Here is a 12493-nt window from a genome sequence, read left to right as displayed (position 1 = left end):
AATTAAGGTAGGGTTTGAGAACTCATTTGTTGAAATTATTTTGGAAAATTTGTCTACCTCATTTCTACCACATTGCTAAAATTTATTTGTTGAAATTTATGGCATAATATGAAGGAAAAAATCTGATTTTCAATTAAGAAAAAGAATTGATTCACACATTCTTTAGAAACTGCAGCCAATTATAAGCTACAAAATTATGCTACTGAAAACTAACCTAGAAAACCAAGATATGAGAAACCAGAGAAAATTCAACATTGAATTTTAGAGAACAATGATTATTATCAATGGGGGTTTGAAAAAAAATTATCTGAAAACTTCAATAGAAATCCTTGTAAAGATTCATCAAACAAAATGTATATTCATCTTAGATTTAAATAGAATTATTGGTTGTGAATCTTTCTAGAAAATATATGCATTCAAGATAGAAAAATTATTAAAAAATTATGATTCCATGTTTCAAAAGATCTTAGCCATGTGAAAATATACAATTGCATAGTTCTATTATTTTCAGGGAATATTATGTAATTTTATGATTTATTATTTAAAAATAAAAATAAAAAAATTTGGGATTATTTATTAATTCTAATTTTTTTATTAAAAATACTAATTAATTTTTTTAAATTTTTTTGAAAAAACATACTTGTTATTATTTACTAATTTTGAAAATTAAATAAATACTACTCATTTAGTTATAAAGTGGATGTTGGTATTAAAGTTTCTTTAAGTTTAGTTAAACTATTAGTTGCATATAAATGATTTTATATTTATTAATGCAAATGGGAAGTTAAAAAATAAATAATAGTAACTTTTATTATATTTTAAGAGATTTTATGGTGGAGTTCACTTTGTAATCACCTACTTATTAACTATTTGACTTTAAGAGAGAAATTATCAATAATTCAACTAAATTTATAAAAACATTGTCTCTAGTTGTATGATAAATTAAAAGAAAAGTAAATATTATTATTGGACTTAAATAGAGGTCAAATTAATATTTTAGAAATGAAAAATATATTGATATTTAATTTAATAATATTATTTAAGACTATTTAAACTAATAACAAGATTATATTGCATGACATTTTATATGCACAAAGGGATGAGACATTTAGATACTTATCTATTTAAACATGTATATTGGCATAACAATTTACATTAACATCTATATTACTACCTTATTGTTCAACACATTCTTATGACTCAATCTAAACATAGAAAATGATAGAATTAAACCATATAGCTTAAAAACTATTTGTTTTCTTATATTATCTTTATGGTTTTGAGATGTTTGTTCTCATGATAATTTTCTCTTTGGATTGTTTAGTTGGCCCAACTAGGATGTGCACCAAATGCTTTTGAGATTTCTTTATGATGTTTGTTTGACTAGATGTCACGATGTATTTTATGGTTCAAATTTAGATTTATTATATGAGATTTATTTTGATGAGATTTATGAGAACTCTTGGGTTTTGAGAACCAAGGTTAGGTTTGGGTTGTTTATTAGGGAACTAAATCCAATCATTATGGCTTTTGAGGTATGAGACACAATTATGATTTATGATTTTTTGGGAAGGTAGGCGAGGCACATCCTTTGGGAGTGGCTTACAATGGGTGTTCGGGCCCAAAGTGGTTACTAGGGTAACTCATTATAAATTGTGTAATAAGTGATAACATAGTAATTAAAATGTTTAGACACACATTTAAATGATAAGTTAGAGAATTTTCCACACTCATGCTTTGAGTGTTTATATAGGCTAAGGATGGGATTGGGATGATACCTAGTGAGAGGTATGACTGTAGACACTAAAAACCTTTAGAAAATAAAGTATTTTTATTTTCTGAAAAATTCTTGATGACATCATCATTTATTAATTAATTAATTTATTTTTATGCCATTAAATCCCTTTCTTAATTAAAAATATTTAATTAAGGAATCCCTCCAAAAAATGTTTAAATCTTATTTAAACATTATTTCCTTATTTATTAATTATTTAATTAATAAATTGACCAAAAAACCCAAAATAAATTAAAAAATTTATTTTTGCCCAAAACTTAGCCAATTTCCTTAAGACCACTAACCTCTTCCAAAATCTTCTAATCCTTCTTTAATTTTGATTAAAGGCTAATCCCATCATTTCCTACCCCTAATCCCAACTCAAAATATTTAATTAAGATTAAATATTAATCCTCATGTTTATTAAAAAAGTTTTAATAAATATCTCCTCAACCCAAACCCTTGAAATAAATAAAACATTATTTATTTCTTAAAAATCTAATTTATCCTCATCCTAAGAAGTTCTAGACTCTTCTAGAAAGTCATCATCCTCATCCTAGGAAATTCTAGACTATTCTAGAAAGTCTTTATCCTCATCCAAAGTCTAGACTCTTCTAGAAGATGTCTTTAAACCTAATCCTAATCCCCTCCTAACCTTGTCACATTCCCTAAAAATGGGTTAAGACTTACTAACCCAAGCCAAAGTTAACAAATATCTCCTCCTTCACCCACCCTCATTAAATGCCATTCGCTTGCCTATCCCTAAGCTAATCCTAAACCATCCTAATCCATCCTCTAATCATTTGCACAATCCTAAGCAAGCTTAAAACCCTCCTAATCAAGCCCAAGTCGAAATTTCTCTCATCTCCCTCAAAATATCTCAACCATAAAACTTTATGAAGTCCACTAGGCCATAAATGACTCTTCCAAGCCCTTTTATTGCTCTTACAAGTCATTATGAGGGTCTTTATGAAGATTTTATCCCTTGAGCCTCCTTTGTTGACTCATCCTTCCCCTTTCCTCCATCCTCTCACCCTATGACATGTGTCACTCCCTGATTGGTTGTAAGGAAGCACAATCCATGTGCTCTTCTCTCATGCAATCTGAGCCCTCCATGAGCTTTTTCCCATCCTTGCATCTTAGCCCTCAATCCCTCAAGCCTCTTGCCTATTAATTGGATCCTTCTCCTTTGCAAAATAACACAATCCATGAAGTAAAGTCATAATGCCATTTTAAGAAGCCATTTTACATCAAAACCATACACTCACACCCAAATTCCAACTCCATTTGAAGCCCTTTTTGAAGCATAAGCTTGAGCATACATCCTATCTATTTAGACAAAGCTACTCAACAAGAGAGCTTCTCATTGAGAGAGCCCATTAATGGCTCATATTATCAATTGAGAGCTCATCTTAGTCTATCTTGAAGTTTATGAATTTTGTTTAGTTTGTAGAAACTTTATTTAAATTTGGTTTCTATTAGCACACTAACATTGTTCATATACATTTTGGCAGGTCCGGTGGGACCCCGCATCGATCATCTTCATTAGCTTTTCTAGTCAAGTTTTGTATGTCATTTGTTAATTTTGGCTAATTTTGCTTGATTTTGTGATTGGTAGGATTGTATAAATTGGTTTTGTAGGTCCACATGAGCATGAAGAAGACAAAGGAACTCATAGTATATCTCATAGTGTTTGCAGATTTTTCAAGCTTATAGGTGGACAAAGAACTTGGAATTCTTCTTCCTCTTCTTGTCTATATTCTTCTTATTCCATCTACTTCTTCTTCTTCTTCTTGTGGGAGATCTTGGCCATTTTTTTTTAAGAAAGCAAAATCATACACACTTCTTTTTAGTGCTTAAAATGAACCCCCAAATCATACTTAAATCCATTAAAAACTAAAAATTTCCCAAAAAAAAAAAAAAATCTTTTAACAAGTGAAACTAAACCAATCCAATCATTTTCATCCTTGCAACATCAAGGTTTTAGATTCATTCATGCAAAGTTAAGAACACTTCATTTTTGGGAATTTAAAAAGAACTTCAAGTTTCCATTTCAAAAGATTCAAAATCAACACTAAGTGCACACTAAAATCTAAATCAAACTCAAAGAATCAATCAAGGATAAAATGAACCTCATTTGCAAATATTTTAAAGTTCTTTTAAAAATCTCATGAAAACTAAGAGTCCTAAATGGTTGCCAAAATTGTCCTAAAAAGCTTTGTTATTTGTTCCAGACAAATGTCTTGTTGCAAAATCTTGAATGTTTCTTAAGTTTTTCATGCATCAAAACAATCTAGGTATATCATTTTTGGGCTTAAAATATGCAAACTATAACACAAAATCTTGAATGAAAACCAAAGTCCAAAGAGTCATTTTCACTTTTGAGTCCAAAACAATCTTGAATGATCTAAGGTTAAAACAAAGCACTTCAAAGTTCTTAAAACAACACACAAAATCTCAATCTTGAATGCTCAAAGGAAAAAACTTGAATGTTTAACCACTTGTCTTTGAATGAATGTTGCTAAAATCACTCTTGAATGCCATGGATTAAAATCAAATTTTTCTTGAATGCATGATTAAAACAACAAATCCAATCTTGAATGCCAAGGATCAATTAACCATTGCAATATCAAACACTTCATTTGGAGCTTCTAAAATTGAACAAAACAAATCTCTTTTCCACATGCAATCTAGGTAAAGTTTGATTTTTGGACATTTAAGAAACTTTGTTAAGTTAAATACAAATTTGCAAAAATCAACTTGAGTAGTTCCTTGGACTCACCTCTTTTCTAATCACCCATCAATTCAACCATTGGTTGCAATCTCAGTGCCATTTATGGGGATGGGTCTACTTGAAAAAGGTGTTAAATATTCCACAATCTAACTCACTCACTTGGTCTTTGAACGTTTGCTTTAACTTTATCAAAATTCTTAAATGATGAAAACTCTAGATTAAATCGATCACACTTAGAGTTTGGGCAATAAAATTGAACAACTATTGACGTGGAGGGCCTCCGGGGCGCACGCTTGACAAATTGAGTCTCACACATCTTTGCTTTGGGCTTTAAAACAAAATCACACCAACTCTTGAATGCTTTAAAAGGAAATTAATCGATACTTGACGTGGAGGGCCTCCAGGCATGCGGGTTTACTTTTTTGTTGACCCTAACTCTTCTTCTTGTATTCATTCTTCGCTCTATTTTGTTTTGTTGGCGCTTCAAGTTGGAATTGAACATTGTCTCTTAAACATGACTGCTTGCAAAGTCTAGATCAGCATACATAAGAGTCAGTTGGTAAAAGAACAAGCATGTTTTTTAGCCCAAGGTCATCCAAGTCTTCTCTCCCCTTGTCGTCTTTCGAGGCCATCTTGGGTGCATAAGATTAGGATCCAAAACCTTGTTTCTTTTTAGGAGGCCTACTTGGGGATTTCATCACCCCTTGGACGACCTCAACTCCCGTGTTCTGACGGAGTATAAGAACCGGGAGGTGAATCAAAAGACACCTCTCTTGGGATCAAGATTTTGTCACTTGGGCTAAGCCTCAAGGAACTTTATACCCTTGAGAAGTGAAAGAGGAGAAGTGGGTTACCGCTCCTCTCGACTGCGTGACATCTTTTTGGTTTCATCTACAGATTTGGGCCTCACGTACCTTGGGTATATCGAGGACTCCCTAACTAAACCAAATGTCAGCCTTGTAGACAACCATCTAGGATGTTAATGTGCTTGAAGTGACTGATTCAAACATTTTTAGAACACACACACTCCTTGGCGCAAGTATCACATTCTGGGAATCAAAACTTCTATCTGGTTGTTTCTATCTATTGCTTGGTCTTTTACTTATTGAATGAATGTTTGCCAAACTTGGTCAATCCTAGCTTAGGGTACACTTAGCGTAGTCACTGCCTATTCCAGAAGTTGAACAAGTTGAAGAAAAATAACTGAGGTCTATCAAATCCAAGGAAATTCAAGAATTGATGTCAGAGCAACCCAAACCTAAATAGAAGTTCCACAAAGTTAAACTCAAACCATCTCAGGCATACCAAGAACTTTTAGCCAAGAGAAGGGAACTAACACCAAGTCCTCGAATTGCCAAACTCCACAAAATAGAGGACAAAGATACCGACAAAGCACTTCAAGAGGCCTGGTTAGGCACACCATCAAATTTAGCCAAAATCCAGGAGTTAATCCTGCTTATGCCTTACCAACTAGGCATGATTTCTATGATTAGACCCCCTTGTTTCTCCAAATCTTCTTGGATAAGCTTCACTTTAGAGTCATCTTTGTAGAAAGGCTAGCAATTTTAGGTTATCCCCTTAAGCATTATTAGCTCATTCATCTCATTTAGAACCAAACCATCTAGCCAGTAATCAAAACCTCACATCCAAGCCTTCAAAATTGTTGTCACTTTTGTCAAAAGTTTGCCACTCCTAAAATCTTCCAAATCCATCAATCTCACCAAGGTTATCCCTTTGACAGAGCTTTGTCTAGGGTAATCCAGCTTTGTCACTTGTTATCCCTCATCACTTTGAGCTAAATGTTGGGATCCACAAGTGGTCAATCTCGTGTTCTTCCTAAAGGATCATCAGTCTATCCTTAAGTTAACACAATCACCACCAAGCTTGCACATAGGAAAGCAAACCTTTTGTGATTTGGCAACATATCTTTGAAGTTAGAATCTCCAACCCAATCCTCCTTAGGTTTTGTCATATAGCTTTGCCTTAACCTAGGAAATCATTTGCATAGAGAAGCCTTCCCCCTTTTGCATCCATCAGCATTATTGCATCTCATCCCTAGGAGCATTTTTCATGCCACCCGTCACTCGCTTAGCCAAGAAGAAAGAAACAATGGAGCCCTATCATTTGGATCGAACAGCCTCACCCCCCTTGAGCACTCAGCCATCCTTTAGCCCAGAGAAAGCTATGCCATCATCTACTAACATTGAAGCTTTCATGAACCAACCAGGAAATGCAGTATTGGTAAATGCCATTATAGACAAGAACAAAGAGACAATCATGGCTAATTTTCGAAGGGACAATGTAGGAACCTTTGACTTTGGAAGACCCCCTCCATTATCAGATCCATCTCACCCATTTTTTGGGCAGCTACCACCACCCATAGGCTCTTATGATCTAAATTATCCTCAATATATGCCAAAAGAAGAGCCTCCAGCCAATCCATATGATCCAACAGACCCAAACATACCATCATCCACCCAAGTTGAAATATCCATGCCGCAAGCCAACCCAGCCACCACCACTCCATCCTTGGTTCATACCTCTCCGCTCCAAACCCCCTTTACCCAAAATAGCTCACCATTCACCCCCTTCACTATTGCTACTACTGCTCCCCAACCCAGCCTTCCAAATCCACCCATCTCCCAAATCAGTGCTCGTATCTTTGGCCAACCTTAGCAATATACAACAGGGATGCCACCCATGGGGCCAAGTAATCAACCTTTCATCACCCCCAGCTTGTTCACTATAGCCCAAAGCACAATCCCATCATTTCCATTAGGTCTTGGGAGCTCAGTGCCATTAGGCACAAATCCACAAGCTACTACCCTCACTCCATGAAGCTATCAAACCCCACAAGCTACTACCAATTTTCTACCAAGCTCCCAAGTAACCCCAACTCCCGCCACCACTCTACCAAGATTTTAAATCCAGCCACCAAGCTATCAAACCCCATCAGTTCCATTCCCAAGCTTTCAATTCCCACCACCTCCACCACCAACTAATCCATTACCTCCTATTACCAACTACTTTTAAATGCCACTTCTAGGAGGTAATCCACCAATCTAGCCAACCACCAATTATTTGCAGGTACCATCCCAAATGGGGGCACAACCCACATACCTTGGTCAAACCCCACAAGCCCCCTGATCCTTTCCCCAAGCTTCAGAGCCATCTTATACCTTACCTCCACAAAGTCATTCATTTATCCCAGAGCCAGCTTATGTTCCTCAATCCCAACCTCAAATCCCATATCAACAGCAAGCCTCGTAGCACATGCAGCAATATGCGCCACCTCCCCCTCAACAACCCGTCATCCACCATGCAGCTGCTCAAACAATGTACAATCCCTATCAGCAAATCCCTCATAGCCATCTGTATTCAGTGGTTCTATCTAGCGCATACCTACCTCAAGGCACTCCTACATTGGGGGCACCCCAGCCATCACCTATCAATTCAGAATGGGAGCAAATGAAGATAGCTCTGAAAGCCATCCAAGAAGGGAATGATCCGAAGACATTCAAGTTTGAGAATGTGTGTCCTTACCCATTTGACAGAGCCATTACCATGACACCATTTCCCAAACACTTTGAGGTACCCAAATTTGATAAATTCAGAGGAAAAGGAGACCCTGTCACACATATCAAAGAATTTTACATGCACTGTCAGGACATAGCATACAATGATGTCTTCCTCTTGCGTCTTTTTCCCAAAAGCTTGGTTGGACCAGCTCTTGAATGGTTTTATAGAATCCCCTATGGCACAATTAAAAACTTTGCTGAATTATCTGAGGCATTCGTAGCCCAATATGCCCATCTTGTTGAAATAGAGCTATCAATAGTTGACCTTGTCCACACTAAGCAAAAAGGTGGAGAAAGCCTTGCAAAGATGGAAAACCCTTACCACCCGCATATCCTGCACCTTGCTAGAGCGCCATGTGGTGAAAATGTTTATTGATAATGCCCATCCTAGCTTGGCTCACCACATGACCATGAACTGTTTGCAGACCTACAAAAACAAGCACGTTGCAACAGATGGCGTCACTGACACCAGACATGTGAATATTGTTGGTCCTTCTCAAAACCTGTCCAACCCACCATATCAACCAAACAATCAACAAGCTATCAATTACCAACAGCATAATCACCAAAGCTATCAAAACCACAATCCAAGACCCAACTTTTAAGGGTCTAGCAATCAAGCTAATGCCATCAATGTAGCTATAGGACAAAAGCCCAGATTCCAACCTACACCTAGAAACTATACACCCCTTGGTGAGCCATTGGATGTCATTTTTGAGAAATTAGTCAAGGAAAACCTCATCAAATTTCCTCCTACCTAGCAAATTGACCCAAGCCAATCCAAAGCTACATGGTACAAAGATAATGAGTACTGCAAATTTCATAAGGTAAAAGGTCACACTACCCTCAGATGCATGAAACTGAAAGACTATGTGCAGGACCTCATTGATCGGAAGGAAATCACTGTTGGTGCCCAAACCTCTCCCAATGCAGGCTTACAGATCTATCAAAATGCTTTTCCTCCACACCACAACCAAAATCCTGGAAAAGCACCTATCCAAACCAACAACAACAACACCAACAACCGTCAGCCAAACCAACAGCATGGGAAGAACAATGACCACACTTCATCCTATATAGACTATGGTATCCTTATAGGTTGTATATCCGAGAAAGAGCCTTCTATCAATGTTATCAGTATCCAAGGACCAAACAATGAGTGTACAATCACCACTTGAAGAGCGCGATTTAACATCGCAGGCCCACCCATTCCACCAGCACCATCAGCTCCATCAAAAACCCAGTACAATATCTTGGAACACCTTGGGAACATGCCAGCCCAAATCTCAATTTTAGACCTTCTTCGCACTAGTCTTGTGTACAAGAACATCCTTGACAGTGCTCTCATAGAATCCCGTATCCCTTCAGATATCAATGCTACTAATTTTTGTAATCCTTTTGGACACCTATCCTCCTCATGTGTCCTATCTTTCAAACCCACTGACATACCCGTGGTCAAGCCAGATCACACCCTTTCGCTTCGCATAGCCATCATGGTATCCAATTTTTCCATGAAAAGAGTAATGATAGATAATGGATCAGCCTTTAATATTTGCACCCTAAAATTCATAAAACAAGCTGGGTATACTGAGGTAGATATCATCAGTGAGGTTATCACCATCAAAGCTTATGACAACTTGGAAAGAACCATAGAAGGAACTATTTTGCTGCCAATCAAGGTTGGGCCAGTCATCCAAGAAACACTTTTCCATGTTATTGATCTAAACCTACCATTCAACATCCTCCTCGATCACCCATGGATTCATGCCATGAAAGCTGTTCCATCCACTTACCATCAGTGCGTCAAATTTTCTCATCAAGGTACTGAGGTAACCATCCATGCCGATCCAGAACCCTTTTCTTACTGCAATGTGGTTGAAGCTTCATATACAAACCATTTCCCTAGAATTGATATCGGCACATCCATCGCCAGCTCATCCCACACTTGTAATGACCCAGAAACCATCCTCGCCTCTACCCTGTCTACTGTGAAGATCAATAACAAGGGCTGTGGAGAGTATAGTCTATCAGATGCATTTGTTGTTGGGGCACTTCCACTTGATCCACATGCCCATGGACGATCAACATATCACAAAGCTAAGGAGATTCCACCTCCTCAATACAAACAGTTTGGCCCAACAACCTTTGTATCCTCAAAAATCCCTCTTCATGAGGAGCTCACTCCAGATATCAACAAATGATTACATAAGGATCCACCTCAAAGAAATCAAGCATGTCTTGATCAATTTAGCCAAAAGTATCCCCAAGAACATAAGCTCATCACTGACAAATGGAACTATCAAGGTGGTGGTCTAGGACCAGAAGAAAGAGGCATACAGTGCCCCATCGACGCACACAAGTGGGAATCAAAGTCAGGTCTTGGCTTTGGCATACCCACAACTGAGGGCACCAATACGAACAGTCATGCTTTTTTGAACATTCATCGCGACCTTGTCGAAATCGAAGACATTCCTAAGGAAGTTGAAAAGAGAGCCTACGACGATATCCTAGACCAAATCTCCCTTGGAGACTCTTTTCTCCAAGAACTATCCATCCACCTCATTGACCTACCACTCACCCATCCACAACTCATAGATTGGGACCAACCAAGCGTCATACACATTGATGAGTTCACATCAGAGGAAGCACTTCTAAGATTCATGGGAGCTGAAACACCTCACAAGAAAACAAAGCCAGATTTTGCCTATATCTACAAGCTAGATCTCAAGGGGTATTTTGGAGAAAATCCCCAACCTAGTTCTGATACACCCAAAACTAGAACTAAGGTGAATCTGAGACTAGCTAAGGCAGCGAAGAGAACCCCTCAGCAAGAAAATCTAGAGCCACAAGAAGAACATGAGGATTTAGCATTGCCTCCTCAAGATAATCGACCAGAGGTGTCTTCTATTCTAATTGAGGATACTCAAGAAGTCAACATTGGTTCTTCAAAGATCCCCAGACTTGTTCACATTGCTGCATCCCTATCACAAGACCAAGTTGATCTCCTCTTTGAAGTCTTAAGAGAAAACATTGGTCGATTTGCATGGTCATATCAGGACATGCTAGGGCTTGATCCAAAGCTTGTAGTTCATCATCTTGTAGTCGATCCAAAGATCAAGCCCGTCAGACAAAAGCTTAGAAAAATGCACCCCAAGGTGGCATTATTGGTCACAGCTGAATTAGAAAGAATGTTAGCTGCTAAGGTTATCTGACCTATCGACTATTCAGAGTGGATCTCCAACATGGTCCCCGTCACTAAGCCTTCTGGTGACATCAAAATCTGCACTGATTTCAGAGATCTTAGCAAAGCTTGTCCAAAAGATGATTTCCCCTTGCCCAACATAGATATGATTGTAGATCTTACAGCTGGACATGAAATTTTGTCCCTCATGGATGGATTTTCTGGGTATAATCAAATCAAGATTGCAGAAGAGGATCAGCATAAGACAGCATTCACTACCCCTTAGGGAACCTTTTGCTACAACATGATGCCTTTTGGCCTAAAGAATGTTGGGGCTACCTACCAAAGAGCTATGACAACCATTTTTCATGATCTCATCCATAGCATTTTGGAGGATTATGTGGATGATATCTTGGTCAAGTCTCATACCTTCATGGATCATCTTGCTGACCTGGAGAAAGTCTTTGATAGGTTAGCCAAATATCATCTCATGTTGAATCCCAAGAAATGTGTCTTTGGGGTCACATCTGGCAAGCTTCTAGGCTTCATAGTTTCTAAACGAGGTATAGAGATCAACCCCAAGAAGGTCAAGGCTATCTTAGACATGCCTCCTCCCCAGACACTGCGATAGCTTCGCTCTCTTCAAGGAAAGCTCCAATCTGTTTGGCGCTTCATCTCCCAGCTTGCAGATAAGTGTACACCATTTTCACATTTATTGAAGAAGGATGAGAACTTCAAGTGGGATCCTTTATGTCAGTGCAGCTTTGACCATCTCAAGCAGTATCTCATCAATCCCCCTATCTTGGTTCCACCAGTTCCTAGTCATCCCCTAATTTTGTACATATCAGCAACACCTACTACTCTAGGGGCACTTCTAGCACAACTCGATGACTACAGCAAAGAAAGAGCCATCTACTACATCAGTAGAACCCTAGTTGGTTATGAACTCAATTACACTCCTATGGAAAAAGCTTGTTTGGCAGTTGTTTTCTCAACTCAAAAGCTTTTCCATTACATGCTAAGTCATACCATCCAACTAGTCTCCAAGATTGACCCTCTCAAGTATATGCTCTCTAGAACAGCACTTACAGGCCGTTTGGCCAAATGGGTTATGCTCCTTAGTGAATTTGACATCCAGTATGTGGATAGAAAGGCAATCAAAGGGCAAGCTATAGCAAATCACCTAGCTGATGCACCTCTAATAGATGCTTATCCGTTGATCATAG

The sequence above is a fragment of the Cupressus sempervirens genome, chromosome 4 (assembly GCF_028749045.1).
Source record: "Cupressus sempervirens isolate cs-2001-9-10 chromosome 4, ASM2874904v1, whole genome shotgun sequence".
In the NCBI taxonomy this organism is placed as follows: domain Eukaryota; kingdom Viridiplantae; phylum Streptophyta; class Pinopsida; order Cupressales; family Cupressaceae; genus Cupressus; species Cupressus sempervirens.
This window is presented reverse-complemented; position numbering follows the sequence as displayed.